Source organism: Lissotriton helveticus, chromosome 6, assembly GCF_964261635.1.
Source record: "Lissotriton helveticus chromosome 6, aLisHel1.1, whole genome shotgun sequence".
NCBI lineage: Eukaryota > Metazoa > Chordata > Amphibia > Caudata > Salamandridae > Lissotriton > Lissotriton helveticus.
The window spans coordinates 1,266,926,488-1,266,953,090 of NC_136067.1; positions in this window are offsets into that span (position 1 = coordinate 1,266,926,488).

Here is a 26,603-nt window from a genome sequence, read left to right on the forward strand (position 1 = left end):
ATGTAACATGAAAGGAAACATGCACTGTAGTAGGTAAGTAAATATACTGACAAAGTAAAGGTAGGACTACATTCATTACACTACAATACAGTGCCCAGGCAGTCTATTAATTTAACGCATGTTTATACACCCAATCAATGAGATTCCAAGTAGACACTGCCTGTGCAAGTCCTCACTGATTTATTTAAGCAACTTGGACCAGTTGCCAACCACTCCAACCCTCCACTTTTTAGGTTATTTGGAGCCCTAGATTTTGCATTGAGTGTTTTTCCCATCTAAGGAGTGTTAGTAGCTGGAGAGCCACCTCTTCCTCCCGAGAGACTGTTAAGTTTAGAATGACGTTTATGCACATTGACTTTAAAGCCTTATACGTTCTCAAATTCTGAGAAGTCCTCCAGGACTGACTTTGATGAGCTCCTGGGGATTGTTAGGGATAGCAGAACATCATCTGTAAACAGGCTGAGCTTCTGTTCCTAACCTGAAAATGGCATCCCTTTGATTGATTCTCTGAATCTAATTTTTAAAGCTAGTGACTTCACCACTAGAGCAAAGATGAGGGGCAAAAGTGAACAGCACTGCCTAGTTGCCCTGTGAATATAAATCCACCAGGACTCCCACATTGATCTTAATTGCCCTCTTGGGTGTTGTGAAACTGGCTAATAAATGTATAAAAGTATTTTGCTATATAAATCATGTTTGGTCTCGGTTAATCATGGTCACTATCACTACGTATGTTAATTTAGTTGTATTCCCTAGGTTCTTTGGCACTTGGTTCATTGTTTTTCACTACTGTTCTTTTCAAAATAATTGTTGCTAGTCCCTACCGGTAGTGAATACATTATTAGTAGGGGTCCCCATATTTTCTAAAATGTGAAAATTGCTATATACATGATGCCTCCCACTTCAGTCGGTCAAAATCTCTCTCTGCAGCTAGCATACCAGGATTGCCGGGAGGTTCCTACTTCAGGCTTTCAAAACCAGATGGGACATACGCATGTCTATTTTTAATAAAACTTGATGCTCTTGGTCAATAAAGCTCATCATTACATTTTCCAGGCTTTTAGACATGATCTTTGTAAGTAACTAGGCATTGTTGATAAATAAATCTATAGCCCTACATAAGGCACATCACTCCTGTCAGTTCTCAGGTTTAGGAATGAGGGTTATATCTGCGTCTGGGATTGATGAGGTAGGTCCCGGTGTTTGTGTGAAGGAGTTATAAAGACCAGTGGCGTAGCAAGGTCAGGTGGTACCCGGTGCGGAAAATTTCTTGTCACCGCCCAGATTGACAAAATGGCAAAAATATGTGTTTAAAACACATATTTTTGCCATTTTGTCAAGAAGGGGGTGACAAGTATCATCACTAAAGGGGGTAAGAAAATGGCAAAAATATTATATTATTGCCATTTTGTCAACCCCCTCAGTGATGACACCCGGGGCGGCCCACACCCATCACACCCCCTTCCTACGACCCTGATAAAAGCCTGCCAATTGTATCCCCAGATGTCATAGGAGTACTTTATGGAAGGTTACAGGGATGCCAGCTATGCAAGGAGCCTTGTTTAAGTGCATAGCTTTTAGTACCCTTTTTTATTTTTGCAATGTCGATAGGGATTTCAAGTGAATCTAAGTTCCTCTGAATTTGTAACTCATTCACAGTTCTAATATGTCTTCTTTTGAAACTTCAATGCCTCTTGCATATTAGGCATTGAAGTGGCCTCAGAACACTGCTTGTTTGTCCCATTCCCAGGTCACATAAGTGGATAGTGGGTTCTGTACTTTAGCTATACATGTTTTGGTTTGTTGCTGTCTGAGGTTTATGGCCAAGAGAATTCCGAGTTTCTTTCCCTCTTATAAATCATCTGGCCTGTACGTAGTATGGTGTTTCTGCACTGTCAACCCTGTGCAGTTTCAACTGTCCTCTAGCCACGGCTAGCTGTCTTTTTATTTTTTGAGTGTGTCCCCACTTATTCACTGTATGTAGCTCTTTTGTCTCTTGTATGAGTTTGTCTTCCGTTAGTCTGCATCACTTCACTCTACTCTAAAATAATCTACAATATGTCACTGCTAACTACACCACTCTACTCTGCAACACTCTATGATACTGCTATCTACGACCCAGTACTTTGTCACTTTACTCTGCATGACTGCACTCTATGCCACTGCGCTCTATTCCACTGTACTCTTCTCTGCACCACCCAATTCTGTGCCACTCTACAGCACTCTACAACATTACACTTTACACGACTGCACTCTATGCCACTGCAGTCCAAGTCACTGCACTCTATACCACTGCACACTACCGGCACTACTCTACTCTATGCCACTTCACTCTATCCCACTCTACTCTACTCTGCGCCACTCTACTTCACTCTGCACCACTCCATTCTCTGCCACTGCAATCTACTCTGAACCACTCTACTCTATGCCACTGCACTCTACGCTACTCTACATCACTGCACTCTGCGTCAATGCACTCTACACCACTTTACTCTAAACCAATGCACTCCACACCACTGCACTCTATGCCAATCTACTCTGCATCACTGTACTTTATGCAACTTCACTCTAGGCCACTCTACTACACTCCACTCCACGATGCTCCACTTTATGATGCTCTACTCCATTAACATATGCTCCACTGACACTCTACTCCACTCTATGCCACTCCACTGTACAGCACTCTACTCCACGCTATGCCATTCTATGACACTACTCCACTCTATGAATCTCTACACAACTCCCTATATACCACTGCATGCCACTTTATTCCAGTCTATTATTTTTGTTTTGATAATCAACTTTATTGGTTTTTGCAAACAACTGCACAGTACACTGCTACACTGTGACAGATGACACATTTGATTAGTTCCCCAGTTATTGCTTTGCACTCGCCAAGCCAAATGTATTGCGTATTGAGGCTTCAGGTTACCCACCTCCCGATAAATTGAGTTCAATTCAGCAACCCCAGCCATTTGCCCCATATGGGTTCATGCTTAGCAGGACATCCTCTCACCTCGTACACCATGGCGTACAAGTCCACCCCTTTCCGCCATTTGGGGATGGTAGGGGAGCTGGATCTTTCAAAGCAGCTGCAATGGCCACCATGATTGCCGTTCCTAGGAACGATCTATCGGCTCGGGAGCCGCCCAATCCCTCCGTCACTCCCAGGAGAAGGGCAAGGGGGTTAAGTGGGACAGCCCAGCCCAGTATGTTGCCCAGTTCTGCTATTATTGCTGCCCAATAACTGGGAGGGAAGTGCAAGACAAAACCATATGATTGAAATCTGCGGGTTCCGCTGCGCATCTCGGACACCCAGTGGCGGGGAGGAAACCAGCCCGATATAGGCGGACTGGAGTAAGGTAAGTGCATTGGAGGTAGTATATTTGGATTAGGCGGAGCCTGGCAGAAATGGTGAGCATACGGAAGCCATCAGGCCGTCTCTCCAGTCTTCCTCCAGCAGAGGACCCAGCCATTGTTCCAATTGCTTTTTAAGAGAGTCTAAGGTAGAGGGAGAGTTGTTTACCAGGAATGGGTAGATTCCCCCTTTCCCCAGGTTACCCATGAGGATGTTGGCCTCTAGCGGGCTGAATTCCTGGGATGCAGTATTTTCAGGGGTGTAAGGGCCAATGGCGTGCCAAAGTTGGAAATATTTGTAAAACTGGGTAGAATGCAATGAATATGTATGCTGCAGGTCTTGAAAGGAGCCTAGGCGATCCTTGACCATGTTTCCTGCTCCCGCTGCCACAATGAGTACGTGCCAGGCCTCTGCTTCTGTTTTCTGCCCATCCACCAGTCTGCCATTTTTTCCACATTTCTCTTTATTGTAATTCACTTTTATTGCCTTTATTTTCTTTTTGCTTTATGTGACATTTGCTCCTTAATGGCGGCCGCTGCGTGGTGAAGAGAGCGACCCTTGAACCTGTTTACAGGCAGGTCACTCCCCACGCCGCACAGCCCCACCTGACTGCACCCGTGTTTCCTGCTCCCGCTGCCGCCATGAGTTTTCGCCAGGCTTCTGCTTCTGTTTTCTGCCCATCTACCAGTCTGCTGTTGTTTCTACATTTCTCTTCATTGTAATGAACTTTTATTGACTTTATTTTCTTTTTGCTGTATTTGACTTTTGCTCCGATCTCTATTGGTTTGACACTTCTGCCTTTTCTCCTTCCCGCCGCTGCGTTCCCTGGGGCCCCGCCCCCTCGCTCACCCATTCGCTCCCCGCACCCGCCTCCCAGCCACTCCTCCCTCCCACCTCTGCTTCTTAATGGCGGCCGCTGGTGCGCCAAAGGCGCTCCTAAGGAAAGCCCGTCTGCGCCCGTCCACGCTTGGACCGTGCCCAGCACCAGACCCCCTGGCCCCCAGTGCACCATGACGCCCGAAGCCGCTACAACGCCAACCTCCTCCACGCAATCAATGCTGGCCGTTCATCCACCTGCTTCCAGACCACCCCGAAGCGCACCCACGGACCCTTCACCTGCAGAAACTGCAGCTTCACCAGCCAGCGAACACCAGCACAACGTGCCCCTCCCACCAGGGTAGGCCACAACCATCTCAAATGCATACTACTCAACACCCACTCCATCCACAAGCACACCGTCGAACTCTGGGACTGGCTCGACTCATCCTCACCGGATGTCGCTTTTCTGACGGAAACCTGGATGAACCCCTCATCAGCCCCAGACGTTTCCATAGCCATCCCGGAAGGCTACAAGATCACCCGCAGGTACCGCACCAACATACCGAGAGGAGGAATCACCATCGTCCACAGAAATACCATCAGAATCTCGACCAACACCGAAGACACCCTCAGCACCGCCGAACACCAGCACTTCCAGACCACATCGATCCCAACACCACCCTCAGAGGAACCCTCGTCTACAGGTCCCCCGAACCCCGGCCACAGTTCAGTGACTCCATCACAGACGTTGTCAGCTTGCATGCCTTGGCCTCCACAGACTACATCCTCCTCGGAGACCTGAACTCCCACCTCGAGAACGCCAACGACAGCAACTCCACCACACTGCTGGACAACCTCGCCAATCTCGGAATCAAACAGCTCATCACGACACCCACCCACTCCGCCGGACACACGCTCAACCCCATGTTTTCCGCCAGCAGCCACGTCACCTTTAGCCACACCACCGAACTCCACTGGACCGACCACCGCTGTATCCACTTCTCCTTCGAGAAAAATACCGCACACAACCCCCCGCAACAAATACCCCTCCGCAGCTGGAACAAGGTCACCGAAGACCAGCTAATCACCACCCTCGCCCGAGACCCTCCAACCGACCACACCGACTCAGCGGCCCGCAACCTCAGACAATGGATTGACGACTGCGCCAACACTCTCGCCCCGATCAAGAAACCCTCAAACTGACGCACCAACAGAAGAGCCATCTGGTTCACCATCGACCTCCAGACATCCAAGCAGACCTGCCGAAGACTCGAGAAAATGTGGCACCACGAACAGACACCGGACAACCAAGCAGCCCTCAAGAACGCCAGCCGCAGGCACCACCGACTCATTTGAATTGCCAAAAGGACCTCCTTTAAGGAACACATCGACAACAACGCACACAACAGCAAAGAGCTCTTCAACATCGTGAAGAAACTCGCCAACCCCAGCTCCAGCTCTAATGACATCCCGCCGTCTCAAGACCTCTGCAACTCTGTAGCCACCTTCTTCCACCGCAAGATCATAAACATCCACAACAGCTTCAATACTTAGACCCCCCCATCAGCCTCCAACAGCTCCGACTCATCGCCCCCCCCCACCTCCCCAGTCACACCGGCCTCCTGGTCTCCTGGAACCACGTCATGACGAAGACACCATCAAAACCATGAACACCATCCACTCCGGCTCACCGTCAGACCCCTGCCCTCACCACATCTTCAACAAAGTGAGCTCCATCATCGCACCCCAACTCCGGAAGGTCTTCAACAGCTCCTTCGAGACCGCCACCTTCATGGAGAGCTGGAAACATGCAGAGATCAAAGCCCTACTCAAGAAACCCAAGGCAGACCCAAAGGACCTCAAGAACTTTCTGCCCATCTCCCTGCTCCCGGCGAAAGTCATTGAGAAGATCGTCCACAAACAACTGACCCGCTTCCTCGAAGAGAACAACACCCTGGACTTGTCCCAATCCGGATTCCGCAGCAACCACAGCACCAAAACCACCCTCATCGCCGCCACCGATGACATCAGGACCCTGCTGGACAACGGCGAAACCGCAGCCCTCATCCTCCTAGACCTCTCGGCTGCCTTCGACACCGTCTGCAACCACACCCTATGCACACCCCTCCACAACACAGGGATCCACAACAAAGCCCTGGACTGGATCACCTCCTTCCTCACCGACAGAACCCAGAGAGTCTGCCTCCCTCCAATCTGATCCGAAGCCACCAAGATCACCTGCGGCCTACCCCAAGGATCATCCCTCAGCCCGACCCTTTTCAACATCTACATGACACTGCTCGCCAACATCGTACGATCACACAACCTCAACATCATCTCATACGCTGACGACACCCAGCTGATCCTCTCCCTCACCAAGGAACCCGCCACTACCAAAACCAACTTCCACGAAAGAATGAAGGCCGTCGCCGAATGGTTGGTGAACAGTCGCCTGAAAATAAATTTGGACAAGACAGAGGTCCTCATCCTCAGCTCCACCCCCTCCGCCTGGGACAACTCCTGGTGGCCGGCCTCGCTGGGAGCTGCGCCGATCCCTACTGACCACGCACGCAACCTGGGGTTCACCCTGGAAGCATCACTGTCAATGACCCAGCAAGTCAACGCCGTCTCCTTCTCCTGATTCAACACCCTCCGCATGCAGCAGGCTGGACGACGGCAATGCCCTCTACACGGGAACCACAGTCAAACTCCAGAAAAGACTCCAACGCATACAGAACGCCTCCTCACGCCTCGTCCTCGACATCCACATCACATCACTGCCCACTGGCTCCCCATCAACAAAAGGATCACCTTCAAGCTCCTCACCCACCCTCACAAAGCACTCCACGACACTGGACCAACATACCTCAACAAACGGCTCACCTTCTACACTCCCAACCGTCAGCTTCGCTCCGCTGACCTCGCCCTCGCCACTGTTCCACGCAACCACTGAATGACCGCCGATGGCAGATCCTTCTCCCACCTTGCCGCCAAGACTTGGGACACCCTCCCCGCCCCCTGCGACAGACCTAGGACCTGCTGACCTTTAGGAGACTTCTCAAGACCTGGCTATTCGAACAGTAGCAGCCCCCCCCCCTTGGCGCCTTGAGACCCTCGTCGGTGAGTAGTATGCTCTACAAATGATTGATTGATTGATTGATTGATAGGCGTCCTCTCTTCCACATGTCCCCAAGGTGTGTAATCCTTATCAGGTCCCACATGCGAATCCCCGCCAGCACTCCAACCTCCCCAAGCCAACTTCCATGCCACAGGGGTGTCTGTAAGGTGAGTTTGGCATCCCACTGAGTATATTGCAATACAAAGCACCATGCCAGTAGGACCGGCCGAGTCACCGCCGGGATTGTTTGAGGGATCGGGCCCAGTAGTGCATTGGCCTGGACCAGTGAAAACCCTAGGCTCTCAAGCTCCAACTGGTGGGCCGAATCGGACCAACCTCCATTAAACCAGTTGTGTATCACCAGGAGATACTCCACTCATTTCTTTGGCACACTACTTCCCTCTGTTCCATTCCATTGTAAGCTATTCCACTCTATGACAATCTACTTCGCTGTGTGCCACTCTGCTCTAGAACACTCTACTCCACTCTATGCAACACCCTCTGTCACTTCATTTTGCTCTGCACCTCTCTATGACACTCTATGCCACTCCACTCTACCGCACTCTACTCAACTCTGACACTGTGTTCCACTCTATGCCACTCAACTCTACAATACTCAATGACACCACTCTTAACTCCTCTCCTCCTCTCCTCTCCACACCACACCATGCCACTCAACTCTACTGCACACCACTCTACGCCACATTACACCACTCCATAATATTCCAGTTTATGATACTCCACTCCAAGCCACTCTCCTTTATCCTACTAACTTTTAGCCATGCTGCACAGCAGCCACTCTGATGTAGAACATTGCTATAACATATTGGCAAAGCAATAGCTCTTGCATAGACAAGATCTATTGGTTTGTTTGCTCTCTTAATGTTATGTTGGTGGTGAAATACATAGGACTTGAGAGATAAAATGTTAGATGCTAGATGCTAGTGCTGCATAAACCAAACCATTCCAAGTGTGTGTCTAGAAATAGGAAAATAAAACAAACCCCATTACCACATGCAATAGAAAACATGCTTTTCCCGTGTATGGCTGCCTCTCATACAATCCTTCACCCCAGGACTAAAGCAAAAACCTTGTCCTTGCAAATGACTAACGCCTCTTACTTTATGCCAATGTAAGCTCAAGGAGGCTTGATCCATGCCAGATTTGCAGGATAATTGCTGACTAGATACATGATTCAATTTTGATTGACTGTATCAATATTTATCTTAAGGGGGTGTCCTGAAAATCTTGAGAACTCAGCCCTCCTGGATCTACGTAAGTTAGAAACACACTTGTTTTTAGATATCATAATTTGACATGTACTGTCGAGTTTGAGCGAGTTAACAATGACAGCAGACAGCAATGACAGCAGAGAGCAAAAAATAATGGCCTTAGCATTACGATCAATGGGAGGTCCTAAATCAAATTATTCAGTAATTGAGAAAGAGGCCTTGGTGGTGGTTTAGGCAGGTGACAAGTTTAAGCATTTTTTTGTGGGGTATAAAATTATATTCCATTTAGTGTATTATTTGTAAGTAAGTTATTAAAGAGCAGTAATGTACTTTTGTCATAATATACATTCCTGGGGTGTACAATACACCAGCAGATGGTCTGTGTAGATTGATGTCAGAATGAAAAGAGGATAATTCGATAACTTGTCTTATGATTGAGAGCAGGTGGGTGTGTGTCAAATTACACAAGGAGTTATATCAGATCACAAGCGATGAAGTTCAAAAAGATCAATCAATCATAGCATTTGTAAAGCGCACTACTTAACCGCCAGGATCTCAAGGCGTTGGGGGGATGGGGGGATGCTGCTACTGCTCAAAGAGACAGTTCTTGAGGAGTCTTCTCAAGGTCAGCAGGTTTTGGGTCTGGCGTAGGTGGATGGGGATGGTGTCCCAGGTCTTGGCGGCGAGGTGGGAGAATGATCTCCCGCTGGAGTTCTCTCTTCGGATGCGGGGGACTGTGGCGAGGGCGAGGTCTGCGGAGCGATGGTGGGGGTGTAGAAGCTGAGTCGTCTGTTGAGGTACGCTGGTCCGGTGTTGTGGAGTGCCTTGTGTGCGTGGGTGAGGAGTTTGAAGGTTATCCTCTTGTTGGCGGGGAGCCAGTGCAGGTCTCTCAGGTGGGGTGTGATGTGGCTGTGGCGAGGGATGTTGAGGATCAGGCGTGTTGAGGTGTTCTGAATGCATTGAAGTCGTTTCAGAAGTTTGTCCGAGGCTCCCGCTTAGAGGGCGTTTCCGTAGTCCAACCTTCTGCTGACGAGAGCCTGGGTGACCGTTCTTCTCGTTTCGGTGGGGATCCAGTTGTAGATCTTGCGGACCATGCGGAGGGTGTTGAAGCAGGAGAAGGAGACGGCGTTGACCTGCTTTGTCATGGAGAGTGCGGAGTTGAGGATGATCCCAAGGTTGCGTGCGTGGTAGGTAGGTGTTGGAGCTGTTCCCAGTGTGGTCGGCCACCAGGAGTCGTCCCAGGCCGAGGGGGTGGATCCGAGGATTAAAACTTCGGTCTTGTCCAAGTTTAGCTTCAGTCGGCTGTTCTTCATCCACTCGGCAACGGCTTCCATTCCTTCATGGAGGTTGGTTTTGGCGGTGTGGGGGTCCTTGGTGAGGGAGAGGATCAGCTGGGTGCCATCAGCGTAAGAGATAATGTTGAGGTCGTGCAGTCGGGCGACGTGGGCGAGCGGTGCCATGTAGATGTTAAATAGCGTTCGGCTAAGGGATGAGCCCTGGGGTACGCCACAGATGATCTCAGTGGCTTCGGAGTGGAAGGGAGGGAGGCGGACGCTCTGTGTTCTGCCGGCGAGGAAGGAGGTGGTCCAGTCCAGGGCCTTCTCTTGGATCCCGGTGTCGTGGAGGCGTGTGCGGTGGCAGACTGTATCGAAGGCAGCTGACAGGTCCAGGAGGATGTGGGCCGCGGTTTCTCCGTTGTCTAGCAGGGCCCCGATGTCATTGTTGGCAGCGAAAAGACGACATTTTGAAGAAGTTAGGATAGATCATCAAAGGGAAGGAGAGGTGGCCTAAGAACCCGAGCTGCTAACTTTGTAATGGGGAGCTAGGTTCGAGTCATGACTTCACCTCAACATCCTGTGATTCTGGGCGCATCACTTAATCTCCTTGTGCCTGAAAACAATAAAAAAAAGATTTAACCTTGTGTAACATAATCTGCTGCTTATGTAAAGAGCTCCAATGCCTTTGGGCAAAGTTTGTGCTAAATAATACTGTACAAAATGGCAAAGACTAAAGGTAAGGATTAAAATAGTGTTTAATGCAAACACTTTTAGCTAATTTAGATCAAATTGTCTGAGGAGAGTGGGTTAGTCTTTAGTTCAATGAGACTGGTTTCTCCAAACAGTGTTAGGAAGACAGTAATCGATTTGGCCCACAAAGTGCATATTGGAATATTAAAAATGAAAGAGTGCAATAAGAAGGATTTCTAGTGGCCTGGGATGGATTCAAAAATAGAGAAAGTGGTGGAAGACTGTTAGGAGTACTCTTCCAGTGATAAGGTCAGGATTCCATCAATTATATGCAGAGAACACCTGGAAAACCCATGGGAAGATGTTGCTTTTAATATTGTTGGTCATTTAAATGGTGAAAGTGAGACACTGTATGATTTGATCATGACTGGTATGCTTTCAAGAAGGCCAGAAATTTGAATATGTCAATCATCACAACTCAGTCGTTAAATTATTAAGTGAGGTGTTTGACAGGAAGGACGCCTAAAAACTTTGCTTCAAACAGTGGGTTTACAACTATTCACAATAGAGATGGGGACATTTTTAGAACGTGGTATCAAACATAAAGGACGAGCATTATGCTGCCCTGAAACTAATGGTATAGTAAAAAGGTTCAATGGAGCAATAAAAGAGTGCCTTCAACTTGTAAGCAGCCGTAGAAAATGTAGGAGGAACATGTTGATGGAAAGTGATTTATTATTTGACTCAACATACTTCCACAGGAAAGAATCCTTTTGAATAATTCAAAGGCTGGAGATCAAATACTAGCTTATGTCCTGGATGGATTGAGTGGAATAAGTGCACAGCAATGAATGATATTAAGGAAGATTTGAAATTAGGGGGAAGATGAAACAGAGTAAGCAGAAAGAATGGTATGATAACAGGGAGACTGCTAAACTAATGAATGTAAAGGTTGTGATTTGGTTGCAATTAAAGTTCCTATGGGAAGGAAAACATTGTCAAAATTCATAGTCCCAAAGCATGTGGGGAAACTGTGCAGGAATGCAATCAGAACAGATGAATGATGCATTTGGAATTCGAACAGGGTGTCTAATTCCAGGAAGGATTTTAACAGTATTCTTTGTGTACAGAGTGAAGTGGAATGTGTCTCTTCTTTTGACCTACCATTGACCGATGATGAGGTCTACTGTAGTGTTACAATTGGTGATAACACTCTGAGAGCAATACCTGTGATAAATAAAAGGAAAACTTGTAAACCGGTCTATCTCCATGATTATATACTATATTAGATGTTCGATTATTCTCATAATCCTTTGATACGTTTTGGTACATTTCTCAAAAAAGTAAGTTGTATTAATTTGCATATCCTTTAGTTTTAAAGGTATCTTTTTTCCTTAACAATATTTTGGATATTCTTAATCTGTACGTTTCCGCTCTGTTGCAAAATATGTATGTTTGTTCAAAAGAAGGGACATGTGTGCTATCTCAGGAATGTCAATGTGGAATGATATGATGCAATGGAATGTACAGGGAGAGCAGAACAGAGATGTAATGTAGAGCTGTTGGTGGCTAAGATGTCATGGTCAATTCAAGCTGGATGTCAGATGATTAACGCTGCATGATAGACTGATCTTTCAGATATCTATCTTTTAAATATGTTTGTTGTAAATGATCATCTTTTGTGTGGTATCACCATAGATTTTTCCTCTCCATGTAAATCTCAACATGATGAAATAGAAATACCCCCGATTGGCAAATTTAACTTATCTATAAGTCCCTAGTGTATGCTATAAAATGTAACCAGGGCCGGTACATTAAATGTTAAAAGTGGACTGCAACACTGTTTGTGCCAATCACTACAGTGACATGCAGGTCTAAGCTCAAAAGCCTGGGTGTTCAGTTTTAAACTGTCAAAAGAACCCCTTTTGACAGGTCTACACCATCCTTTTAAATAATATTACACCACCCCTAAGTAGGCATTACTGTCCAGAAGGCAGCGTGCATGCTATTTAAAAGTAGGGCATGTAAACGTATAATGTTAAACATGCCTTTACAGTGAAAAGGCCCTACAAGCCTAGTTTCACTGTAGCAAGGTTGGCTGCTCCACAGGCAAGCATTGGAATACAACATTACATGAAATAATAGTATCTTCAGCTAGGAAGCAGCTACAATCTTTTCTTGGACTATTTAAAATAATTATTACAACACTAATTCACTGGTGAAGTCAGGTTTGTTATAAATATTTTGAAAAGGTATTTTTAAGAAGTTGCCCTTTCCCTGCTTAAAGGCTCTGGATGCACATTTACATGAGCTAAACTGTCACTTGACAGCTGCCTAGACTCCCTTGAAGAGGTGTGAACTTGCTCCCATAACTGACAAAAAACCCTTGTGTGTGGGGATGTATTCTGATCCTCTGGTAGGAGGAGCATCTGGCTGTGCCCATGAAGCTAATTATTTTCAAAGAGGCCTAGCCTATCACAGCTAAATGTTAGCTGACACCTAGGCAAGGTTCTCATCCCTTCCCCAGCCAAACTGCCTATATTCTCAGTGGGAGAAGAGCTTCCCCAAGAAATGGTTTAGAGAGACCACAGAGCAGTGTTTGATCACTTCCATGGCCACACCTCTTGTGTGGGCAAACAGTCCCTGCCCATGGGTGAAACTCTTCAGCCCTTGGCATAGAGGGGCACTGTGGTATTGTTTGCAGTAGGGCACACAGGAAGTGCTGTAAAATGGGGTAGGGTTGCCTGCGGAAACGTTTTCCCTGATGGTTAGGGAGCAGATAGGAGTCATCGCCTTCACCCACAGTCTGGTGCCAGGCATAAATGTGGCACAGATGGAACCCTGATTAGAACTCTTTCTGGATCTGTAGAAGAGCAGAACAGGATTAGACCTGCTGTCTGTATCCTGAAAAGAGCCTCAAAGGCTGTATCTGCTCTACCTCCTATACCCAGGATAAACAAAATACTCCAAGGATCATATGGCTAACCTCGTGTTCGAGCTACAGGGACACAACAAGCTACAAGAAGCCTTTTCTGCAAATTCCCAACTGACCAGTTCCAACTGGACCTGCCCTGGAACCCGTTGCTGCCTACAAATGGAGTGTATCTTGTTTCACAAGTGCTGTCCCCAAGTTCCTGGGCCCTTGGCTGGTGTCAAAGTGTACTCCTTTGGACTCCAAAGACTTCCGGAGAGTTGGTACTAACCTGCCAAACTGATCTGATGAAGGTGCATTGCCACTGTGTCCAATATTTAGGTTTCACCCACTCAGAGCTGTTCCTCAGCAGCAAAACCGATTCAGCAGGACCTCGCAGGGAAGGTATCCAGCCTTGTGGAGTCCTTTATGGCTACAGCCTGCAGCCTTGCCCTGCTGGAAGAATCCAAGCTCCAAAAAAGTGACTACATCCGAAGGTGGAAATCTTCACAGGGCAAAGAAGCACAAAGTAGGGACCTTCCTTCGGTGAAAAATTCAAATTTGTCCCACACAGAGATTTCCTGCCAGAAGTCAACAGCTTCACCAAGACCTTGCCCAGCAACTGTCCGACAATGTGGAGTCCTTATTAGTCACTACCGGCTGCCTTGCCCCTCTGAGGATTTTTGACTTCCATTTCAGAGATTAGGTCCGAAGGTAAAACGTCGGACCTGGTCAAAACTAATTTCTGTATCCAACCTGTGCTCCATTGCGGTCTGCCTTTACTTGCACCTATGTACCAGTAAAGTAGAGCTATTGGTGCCTAATGCTTTTTGACACTATTTTCACATTTAAACTTGTAACTACAAAAGGCTCTATCATCCCTCCAAAGAAACAATGTAGAAATTAATTGAAACTTAATGTAATAACAAGCATTGGCATAGCCAATAGGTCTCGCCTTTGGGACCTTATAAGTGTTTAGCTATGCAACAGTTTTTGTTGCACCAAGGATATTGTGCTGCATAACTAAATACTTATAAGGTCCCAAAAGCGAGACCTATTGGCTATGCCCGTAAGAAAGTTCAAGTTTTGGAGTAGAACTTGTAACACGAGCAGGAAACAACGTATGCAATAATCACGCCGGGAATGAGAGAAAACAGGCAGAAAAAGTACCAAAAATCAATGTAGAGCACAAAGGCAACTATAAATGTGAATGTTTTTTCATAACACACAACACGACGTTTAAAAGAACCAATAAATGCTACTGTTAAACTAAAGACTCAGATACTTTTAACAGACGGCAGTGAGATACACTGCAAGCCTACTTACAAATAAAGAACTAATGTTGGAGGGAGAATGCTCACCGGTAATGAAAGAAAACAGACAGCAGGCAGAGAGAGTGCCAAACATGTAGCGGAGCTCAAACATGAGCTGAGCAGTAAACGCCGATAATACACACAAAGTGATGGAGTAGAGATTAGAACACGAGCAGGAAACATAAATAAACATGTGTGCTGAGAACACCAAAGCTGCGTTTGTGCTTGGAGGGTGGGAGGAGGGCACCTAACATCAGGCGGGAAGAGGGAAAGCCAAAATTAAAAAGAAGCAGCGATGGAAGGGAAATGCTACGTTTGTACTATTTTCACTTGCAACAATTATTTAAAAATGTACATACGCTCCCTAATGCCCCTCGGCGATGTCCGTGCTGTAGGCGATTAGAGCCCACATCCCAGCTGGCGACTGAGCACTTTGAAAGTAATCCGAGGCCGAGTGGGTGCCAGGGCCTCTTTCTGCCTAACTTGATGCACTCGGAAAGGGTGTGGAAAGGGAAACAATGCATTTGTGCTTGAAAGGTGGGAGGGCGAAAGCAAAAAATAAAACAAGGGATAATTGTTTGCCGGGTGGAGGGAAGGAAGGAAGTGGTGGGAGCCGGCGTGAAAAAAAGAAAGGCGGGCAGTTATTGTTGCTGACTAAGAGCGAGCTGCATGACGTGGTGCTTAATAAAAAAAGTAACCCCGTTTGAGCCTCAATCGGAAATTAATGTTTTACTCGATGCGATTTCTTCATTAAACGCGTGCGTTTACAATATATACCCAAGCCGTGAAAGTGACCGCGCTATCATTATGATATCTTTGATGAATGTGACCTCTCTCGCTGCTACCTTTCATTTAGCACTCATTAATGCCCGCTCCATGTGTAGACATAGGCAGGAAATCGCTGATTTCATAACAGATTTTGACCTGGACGCACTGTTCATTACGGAAACATGGACGGACGGGGCATCTGACCCAGATTTGGTCATAGCGGTCCCGAGTGGGTATACGATACATAGGCAGGATAGAACAGGCCAGCAGGGAGGTGGGCTTGCCATTATCACCAGAGATAATTTGCCGATCAGGACTTCCTCTATACCATCCACCTCATGTGAAGCGATAATGTTCGGTATCAATTTCACCGCCCTTCTCAATTTTAAAGGTGTGCTGATATATCGTCCACCAGGAGCCCGTGCCCCTTTTCTACTCAGTCTGGGGTCGATACTAGAATCCATAGCACTTGAAGACTCCTTTACGGTGCTAGGGGATTTTAATTTCCACCTTGAATCAGGCAGCGACGTCGACACAACATGTCTTATGGCTGACATGGAAACGTTAGGTCTGCAACAACTGGTCTCCGCCCCTACTCATGAGGCTGGTCATACATTGGATGGCATATTTACCAATACAAAGATGCTACACATTTCAGCTGTTCTCCCCATGCCATGGACGGATCACCATGCCATTTTAAGTAAGCTAGTTATTCCCGACAGCTCCAAGACTAGACTCCTTGACCATACCCCCATATCGGTGAAGGCTTGGAATGACATAAATAAGGGAGAACTGAAAACACGTTTGGATAGAACACTGCCTTCGTTGTCAGATGACCCCATTCTTGCGACAAATCAGTTTCACAATTGGCTTAGTCAGGCCACACACCAGTTAGTTCCCTCAAAAACTATTTCCCGGAACCGAACTTCCCCCAGTGCACCATGGTTCTCAGAGGAATTAAAAAAGCAGAAACAACTTAATAAACACAGGGAAAGACATTGGCGAAAGCTGTACGACACCGAGAGCAAAATAATATACAAGGAATCACTCGCTCAGTATAAACAGATGATTGCAGAGGCGAAAAGAACTTATTATGCCGAACAAATTGAAAAGGCAAAAAACTCAAGTAAAGAGTTATTTGACATCACCAAGCTCCTCTCTGGCAGCATGCAGGATCTCACACCTCCCCCCTCACAACATCTTTGCGATGCCCTATCCAATTTCTTCTTTACAAAAGTAAATGACATTTATCAGGCTTTTGCCCTGAACACTAAACCCAGTCATCGGTCCCCCTCCCTTCCCCCGCTGGATAATTTGTTGACACGTTTTGCCAACCTCTCTATGGATCAGACAAAGATCATTATCTCTAGGATTAAAACCGGTTCAGCACTGGATCCTTGCCCGCTTAAAGTCCTTGCCCCAGTTATGGACACATTAATTCCGGCCATCACTTCCGTCTGTAACGTCATGTTCAGTTCCGGGATTTTTCCCGATTCACTGAAACATACGCTGGTAAAACCATTATTAAAAAAAGTCAACCTTAATAAAGATGACTTAAAAAACTACAGGCCTATTGCCAGTCTCCCGTTTTTGGCCAAAGTCGTAGAAAAAGCCATGAATCAGCAGCTGTCGGACTTTGTAGAGCAAAATCAGCTGCTCGATAACACCCAGTTTGGATTCCGTAAATGCCATGGCACGGAAACCGCCCTCCTAAAAGCGGCTGATGACATCAGAGCCATACGGGATCAGGGGGGGACAGCAGTTCTGGTCATGCTGGACCTCTCTGCGGCCTTCGACACGGTCGACCATAAGATCTTGGCCGACCGTGTCGGACGGATGGGTGTCCAGAAAACGGCGCTGGATCTAATTGTGTCGTTTCTGGCTGACAGAACGCAGGCGGTATCCCTAGGACCATACCAATCTTCTAAGGTGTCACTGCCTTGTGGGGTTCCGCAAGGCTCATCCCTAAGTCCGACACTGTTTAATATCTATGTGTCGGACCTTGCTATTGTCATCAAAGCATTTGGGATGAGCCTAACCTCCTATGCCGATGACACCCAATTGGTATTGGCCATTAAAGGGGATGGTGAGGAGGTGGCCACACGTTTCACAAGAGGGATGGTGGCCATAGGTGACTGGATGGCCACCAATTGTCTTAAGCTTAATTCAGAAAAGACCGAAGTGGTCATTTTCGGTCACCTTTCTCCTGGCTGGTCATCAGTTTGGTGGCCAACATCGTTTGGAACGCCTCCCAGCCCAGCTCTTAAAGTTAGGAATCTTGGCGTCACCTTCGATGTGGGTCTCAATTTCATGGCGCATGCTAACAAAATTGCAGCCACGGTTCACATGAAACTCAAAATGATAAGGAAAATTCTACCTTTTCTACCGGATTCAGCCAGGAAAACCCTGATCAGTTCATTGGTGCTGTCCGCCTTGGATTATTGCAATGCCCTCTTCCTACAGGCCCAAAATCGAGTGACAAACAAGATGCAGTCAATTCAAAACGCAGCAGCCCGGCTGCTTTCGGGACTTCCCAAGTTTGCACCTGTTTCCAACACCATCAGGAAACTTCATTGGCTCCCGATACGCAGTCGAATTAAGTTCAAATCGCTGTGTATTGTCTACAAGGCACTTAACAATCATGGCCCCCACTTTCTCAAACATAATCTTGTACGTTACACACCAACTCGTTCTCTCCGCTCCACCCATCACAATCATTTAGTAGTACCACGCACTAGAACAGTCACCTGGGGCGACAGACGCTTTTTGGTTGCCGCCCCAAAACTCTGGAATTCCCTACCCTCTCATATCAGGACTAGCCCATCCCTGCTAATATTCCGTAGACAACTTAAGACTTGGTTGTTTGATCAATAGTTAGGAAGATTCGGTTGGTTCTCCTGGATGTTGACCTTTGCCCTCAGCCAGCGCCGAGACGCCTACGGGTATTCGCCGTGCTTTAAAAATGACAATAAATAAATAAATTATTAACATGACCCAAGGCAGGAATGCAGCTGCCACAATCCGTGGGGGAGAGAGCGGAGGGGGATGGTGTGTGGGGGCCGGCCTACCGGCCGGCCAGCCAGCCATGATTAATTAGGGGAGGAGAAGCCTTAGGGGAGGAGAAGCCGCAGAGCGCACGCTGGGCGAAGCCCTTTGATGTGCTGTGCGGCCGTGAATGCGCGTGCTTGTTTGCACACGTGATTCACATGAACTTCAAGGAAACTGCAGGAACGAAGCCCATGGTTTCACGAGGATTTTGGCCACTTGAATTCTCCCCTATTTACATTCCTTCGGAATGTCATAGGCTTGACCTAAAAACCAAGATAGTCAATTTTGGAAAATCAAACTATTGTGAAACCTGGATGACAGGAGGAGAAAGCATAATCCTATCAGATGCATATTTATACTTGGGGGCTTGATGGGACAAAAATCTTGACATGAAGAGACAACTTCAACCTATGTATAACTGTGCACGATACATACAGCAACATCTTAGAAAACTGTGTAGAAGTTTAAACCGTCTGTCTGGCTCCTCCATTTTAGAGCTCTTCTGGGAAAAAGGTTATTCTTGTGATAACTTATGACTGACTCATGTACAGGGCTGCACTGCGCACAGATCTTGAAAAAAATACTCTCAGCTGCAGTTAGCGAAGTGTTTAGCCTTCCTAACATTGCTTTGGTTAGTCAGCTGCGTTTGGAATTTGGTTTAATCAATCTGGAAACAACAATTGTGGATCATCAGTTCGTCAAATATTGCTTCAGATTGAAAACAATTCTCACAAAAAATTACATTTGGAAGGAACATTTGGAGCATTTGAAAATCCATAATACTACTACTACACTACAAATGATATAGTCAATTTGAATAAAATATTTGAGGCAATGACGCTGATGAAGGAATAGAAAACAAACAAAGGGTATGCCCAATTCAAATATGCAACACGACATTCTGCACTCTCATTTGCTAAGAGAATTGAAGCTTTATCTAAATTAGCAAATCAAAATCTGTTATCGTCATTTTCTCTTGAACCACAGTCGTATAGGACTATACCCCCGATACATTCTATGACATCAAGATTTCTTCTTATTCCGAACCTCACCTTCAACTATAGGAAGTAACCCAAACAAAGAAACATAATGTAATTTTGTTTAGAGGCCTCGGGCACGGAATGGAATCACTGTCACATGAAACATGTATATGTTCTTTACTGTTGGATCTGTGCAGGAGGCCCTTAAATCCATGCTTTATTAAAATAAGAGTAAGAACAGTTGATGAAGCTATGTTGACTCGTTTTCAAGGGACTAATCTACAATCAATGTGCAGCCTTATGAAACATATAGATCTAGCAACAAAGGAATTAAGCACTTTAAATGGAATGCACCATTTGGCACTTTGTAACAGAAATCCTTAACCTTTAACCTCAATTTGAAAGTAACTTCTTTGCTGAACAGTAACTCAGTTAAAGGTAAGCGAGACTGTTAGAAGGGGCAATCTCAGAGGGCCAGGTTATGCTCACCCGGTCACCCCAAGACCGACCTCTCCCACAGATCTTGCCGAGTCTTATCGTGAGGTCCTCACCGGGGAGGACTTCGAGTCTAGGATCGTACACACGGAGCTCACACTCCCCTTACGAACAGACACCACACCGTTGGGCTCTTAGTAACAAGTTCTTTATATAAGGAATAAAAGAGGGAGCACTCTTATGTACACAGAGATCGAAGGGTCGCAAAGTCGTGAGGGTACAGGAGGGGGGAAGCGGGACAGTCTTCTAGTCTCTGGGGCCGTACGGGGAGTACCCTACGCACAGCTCTCAATCCTCGAGCCGGGGGGTACGGACGAGGATGGTCGTACTGGCTACTTCACCTCCGTCGAGTCGGCTCGGTCGTGATGGTGGCCTCGATGGTCTCGCCGGACCAGAATACCCCTCGAGCCGCGACGAGGTCAGCAGGGCTCGGTCTGGAGAAGTTCGTGGGGAGCCGCGTCAGCGTCAGCAGGGCTCCGGTGGTCTTAGAGGTTGAGCCGCGACAGCGTCAGCAGGGCTCCGATGGTTACAAGTACAGCTCGAGCCGCGACAGCGTCAGCAGGGCTCCGAGGTCTTAGAGAGGACGAGCCGCGACAGCGTCAGCAGGGCTCCGGTGGTCTACGAGGTCAGCTCGAGCCGCGACAGCGTCAGCAGGTCTCAGAGGTTCAAGATTAGTTCCTCTTAGGGTCAGCCGCGATCAGATCAGCAGGCTTCCGGTCCAAGATACAACTGCCCGCTAGTTGTCGGGCAGGTCCAGATATAGTCCAGGGGCCCTTTGAAGTCCGGACCCTCGCAGACGGAGGTCTCAAGCCCTGGGGGCTGGTCGTTGGCGAGGTCCGACGGGGGGCTCTTTGATGCTTTGAGAGATGGGTCCGGGAATTCCCAGACGCCCAGCAGGTCTGGAGCCAGCACTCAGGGAGGCCAAAGGTGCGATCGAAACTGGCCCACAGGGGAGGGCCAAAGGTGTGACAGATACCAGTCTCTCAGGGGAGGCCGGAGGTGCCATCGAAACTGCTTGGCTTATCACACTCGGGGAGCCCTTTACCCCCCAGCCGGGACTGGCGCGCCTTTGGAGTCTGGGTTTCGCTGGGGCCGGGGTCACGCTAGGCTCAGGGAGACAGGGATCTCGGGAAGGGAAAATGGCTGCCGGGCCTTGTGGGGCATGCAAGGTTAGGCGCTCGGAGCCGGGAGCGGGACGGGGACAGGCGGGCCTGGTCGTGGGTTACGGGGTCCGGGCTTATCGGGGGTGAGACGACCAGGCTTCGGGGTGCAGGCTACACTCACGGGGATGCTGCGCAGGGGTTCGGGGTGCAGGCCTACGCTCGCAGGGTGTGGAGGGACAGGCGCGAACCACGCCACGAGGCCGGGTCCAACAGAGACTGAAGCAATATAGATGTGCCGCCAAGTCTTTTTAGGTTGTATAGTACATAGATCTGTATGATGGAATGCAGAATTATAAGTGTATAATCAATGCTATATATTAATAAGATAGAAAAATATTTGGGAGCCATTTAAAAGCAGTCGCCCCTTTTTTCACTGTTTGCCTTTGAACTCCTGTCATGGGATACTAACAAGGGCACTACCTTTACCAGGTTAGCTTGGAATGGTGGTGGTTTAAATGAAGGAAGTACATTGTTGGGACTATGACGAACAACCGAATGGGATCTTGACGTAAGGACAGTAGGAGCAAGCAGAGCTTGAATTTATGAATTTGAAGATATAATATTGCACAAGTCTTCATTGTAGAAATTGTTTGTGTGTTATTCTATAACCATTTTTATTAATCAACAAATACATCGTTAAATCAATCAATCAATACTGCATAAATACTTTACACATTGACTCTAAGTTAAGCCTGTCTGCTCTGTGCCATAGCTGCTGGGCGACAGGCTCTGGTTGGATTAGTGATGTTAAGGGCGCACCCGGACAATGATTGTGATTATTATTTGAGGTAGATACTCACACCCTGAACTAATACTCCCAAATCCTTACAATGTTCAACAATCACAGGCGTGGTTAGCCCTGTTTTGCCCTCATCGGTGTTACTTAGTTGACACACTAAGAGAATGCTGATGCTCAAGGAGTGGATAACACCCTACCAGAACAGTGTTACGGTGGAATATACAAGAGGAGAAATCCAAGCAATCAAAATGAAACAGAAACAAAGCGCAATCGTATAGAAACAGCAGAGCAATGCACCTCTGAGCCCTAAGGCTTCAGCAGCAGTCCCAAAGCTACCTTAACTAACTTTTATTTTCTGTTGATACTCTTTGATACCTCTGTTCAATGTTGCAATTTTGTCTCTCTGTGTGCTTCATAAGATTTGTTGCTCTTCTGGTACTTGACATGTCCCAAAAGATGGGTTATTGCTCTTGTTTTTTGTATCTGTGCTTGTTAAGGTCCTTTATGGTGTTGTATTCATGCCTCTACCTCTTTTCACTTCCACTCCTTTGTACAGCGCTTTGATACCCGTACGTGTCATGTTCACGCTTTATAAACGTTTCAAATAAATAAATAAGGCTTCGGGGGTTGTAGACTATCTCTGCAGCCAGGCAGATCTGTTCACCAAAATAGTGACAAAACTAGCATTTTGAATTCACTTATGTCTTTTCATTGTTCAAAAATTAAAGTCTCGGGTAACAATTTTTTTTTAACTGCGCATGTCAAAATGGCATTTCAGCATTGGTAAAAATAAAATACTGTGCGGGGACAACTGTCAATTATGATATATTCATATGGAGATCAACAGAGATCCGACAATTAAATTAATTTCAATGTGACAGTTTGAAAGTGGGGATATAACACATGTTAATGACAAGATGCTAATGAATCTTTCTGTATCTGACTAATTCTGGTGTTTTTCTCGTTTGAGGTTCATTTTATGTAGAATAATACTTCAATTCGTTGGACAGTTAGACACATCCACTTTTCCATGCAAGGGCGGCTTTCCAAATCTGCTGCTGAGCTTCACCTGCACAGTCTCGAGAAATGCATTTGCGCCACTTAAAAAAAAAAGGTGCACCTGCAGCACAACTTCCCCTGAGCCTTGCAGTAACTTACACACCCATCTCCACGCAGTTGTTTCACTGCACTATATGCATAAAATTCTCTGGTCACTTTTCACTGTTCCCTCACAATCATGCATAGCATTCTCTGGTCACTTTTCACTGTGTCCTCACAATCAACCATGTGTCCTCACAATCAAGCATAGCATTCTCTGGTCACTTTTCACTGTGTCCTCTCACTTTTCACTTTGTCCTCACAATCAACCATAGCATTCTCTGGTCACTTTTCACTGTGTACTCACAATCAAGCATAGCATTCTCTGGTCACTTTTCACTGTGTCCTCACAATCATGCATATCATTCTCTGGTCACTTTTCACTGTTCCCTCACAATCATGCATAGCATTCTCTGGTCACTTTTCACTATGTTCGCACAATCAAGCATAGCATTCTCTGGTCACTTTTCACTGTTCCCTCACTATCAACCATAGCATTCTCTGGTCACTTTTCACTGTGTCCTCACAACCATAGCATTCTCTGGTCACTTTTCACTGTGTCCTCACAATCATGCATAGCATTCTCTGGTCACTTTTCACTGTGTCCTCACAATCAAGCATAGCATTCTCTGGTCACTATTCACTGTTCCCTCACAATCAAGCATAGCATTGTCTGGTCACTTTTCACTGTTCCCTCACAATCAAGCATAGCATTCTCTGGTCACTTTTCACTGTGTCCTCACAATCAAGCATATCATTCTCTGGTCACTTTTCACTGTTCCCTCACAATCATGCATAGCATTCTCTGGTCACTTTTCACTCACTTTTCACTGTGTCCTCACAATCAAGCATAGCATTCTCTGGTCACTTTTCACTGTTCCCTCACAATCAATCATAGCATTCTCTGGTCACTTTTCACTGTGTCCTCACAATCAAGCATAGCATTCTCTGGTCACTTTTCACTGTTCCCTCACAATCATGCATAGCATTCTCTGGTCACTTTTCACTGTTCCCTCACAATCAATCATAGCATTCTCTGGTCACTTTTCACTGTTCCCTCACAATCAAGCATAGCATTCTCTGGTCACTTTTCACTGTGTCCTCACAATCAAGCATAGAATTCTCTGGTCACTTTACACTGTGTCCTCACAATCAAGCATAGCATTCTCTGGTCACTTTTCACGGTGTCCTCACAATCAAGCATAGAATTCTCTGGTCACTTTTCACTGTTCCCTCACAATCAATCATAACATTCTCTGATCACTTTTCACTGTGTCCTCTCAATCAAGCATAGCATTCTCTGGTCACTTTTCACGGTATCCTCACAATCAAGCATAGCATTCTCTGGTCACTTTTCACTGTTCCCTCACAATCAATCATAGCATTCTCTGGTCACTGTTCCCTCACAATCAAGCATAGCATTCTCTGGTCACTTTTCACTGTGTCCTCACAATCAAGCATAGCATTCTCTGGTCACTTTTCACTGTTCCCTCACAATCAAGCATAGCAGTCTCTGGTCACTTTTTACTGTTCCCTCACAATCAATCACACCGCTTCGGCTTATTGCCGTCAATGCACATGCTCCACCTTCACAAGGTGGGATGGGAAAAGAAGTAGGGCTTGGCACCAAATTAAAAGTGGACCCCGATTAGCTAGTCAGATAGCTAAAAACGTGCCTCATATTTCCAAATCAGTGCAGTTTTAACCTTGAAAAGACCCGCTGTGTATGTGCTTTGCAAGGTATGAGAGCTTGCATGCAGCAGTGCTTGCTGCAGACAACGTTTGTGGTAATATCAGAAATCAACAGTTAAAACTGGCCCACCAGACCATAAAGTAGGCCCTACAACAGCCAAAAAGCAACCTTTACACTGACCTGTCAAACCAGCCCTTCGGGTAATAACAGATTGCCCCACAGGACAGTCCAAGCCTGCATCTGTGGCATGCAGTCACCACAACCAGCAGCTACTGTACATCCCACCGTACACTCACTGCACTCAGATGCCCCTGCACTCACGCCAGAGTTTCTCTCTGCAGTCGCTTCACAACTCCTTTCAATAACATCACACCACTTTACATTCATTACACTATTCCTGACTCTCCACCCTTATTTCTTTACACGATATTGGAACAGGACTTGATAAATTGCTTCCTTAAGTCACAATACTGTTTCTTCAGCACTGTCTGTCTGCCATCGATGCCCCCGAGTGTGCAGATCTAATAACCCCATTCACTGCCCTCACCTTCAGTCACAAAATCCCCCTTCACTGTACTCCACAAGGAGCCCCCACATTGCCCAACAGAAGCCCTCTTCAAGCCAGCACTGCACCCCTGCTTCACAGCTCACTAAATGCAGGCACAGCATCTCCCTTAAAAGCCCTCTGCCTGCAGCTGCAGCATTCCCTCTTCACATTCCTTGGTAAGCTGTGTCTCCACTCCCTCATCACAACCCTCTTGCTGCTGTCCCCAGTGCAAGGGTGTCTTGATACTTGCTCAGGTTGACCATGGTCTTCCCTGACTGTCTGGGGCACCCCAGTATCACCCTGGTGGGTGGGTTACTGTCTTTGCTTCACTCAGGACTGGACTTGGTTTTCTTGGTGGGGTTCACTTTTATGCTGCAGACACATCCCTCCAAGATCTCAGCAGAGCTGAAGAGGGATTGAGGTTCTCCTGGTGTCACAACAAAGGTTCTAATGGCTCTGACCCAATCTGAGATTAGGAATGCCTAATACGGGGTAACTATCTGCTCGGGCCCCGTGACTACTGGCCTTAGAAAAGACATAGGAAATGCTAGGCGGTGAGCTCGTGCCCTGTTATCCCTGGTTTCACATGACCAGGCATCGTCCCAAATATCTGGTTGACGTTTGCTGAGATTCATCACCAGAAGGTGAGAGTTCACCTGAGGCCCTCAATGGAGCGCCACCCTAGTCTGCAGATCAGCCGTTGCTCCTGGTAGTCACTCAGATGAGAGTTAGGAGAGAGACAGCTGCCCCAATGCTTCTCACATCTTCAAAGCAGCTAGCATAACAAAGAAGACATACCGGAGGGTTGCACTGTGCAGCGGTGCTCTAAAGAGCCAGAGCACTTCCTCAGAGACCATTGCCCTCCAGTCAGTGACAGTCTGAAGGGAATCCTAGGAGCACAGAAACCCTCAGGCTGCAGGTGTGACCAATCTCTTTTTTATCAACAATGGAACCAGGCCCCTAATGGGAGCCACAAATGCCTGTGTCATCTGCACCTCTTGATGACCCCACCTTATGAAATGTAAGGAAAAGCTACCAAATTAACAGCAAAGAATCTCAGTCACCCTAACAATCAGCCACTCAACAAACCTTCAAGGGCACCAATAAATGTGATAACCACCCAGTGTGAACAAGTGGAAGGGAGCTCAGTCTGGGTTCAGGAATGCTGAACCTAGTGGACGCTGGATCATCAATTGTACATATTTGCATTGTTGAGCTGTGCTTCGGCTAATCATACCAATGATTATCATTTAAATGAAGCTATAAACCGTGTTGCTACATCAGTGGATCTCAATGTACACATACAATTTTCGTCAGCCTGCAGGAACCCTGCGGAAATTCCTGGGGCTGAAAA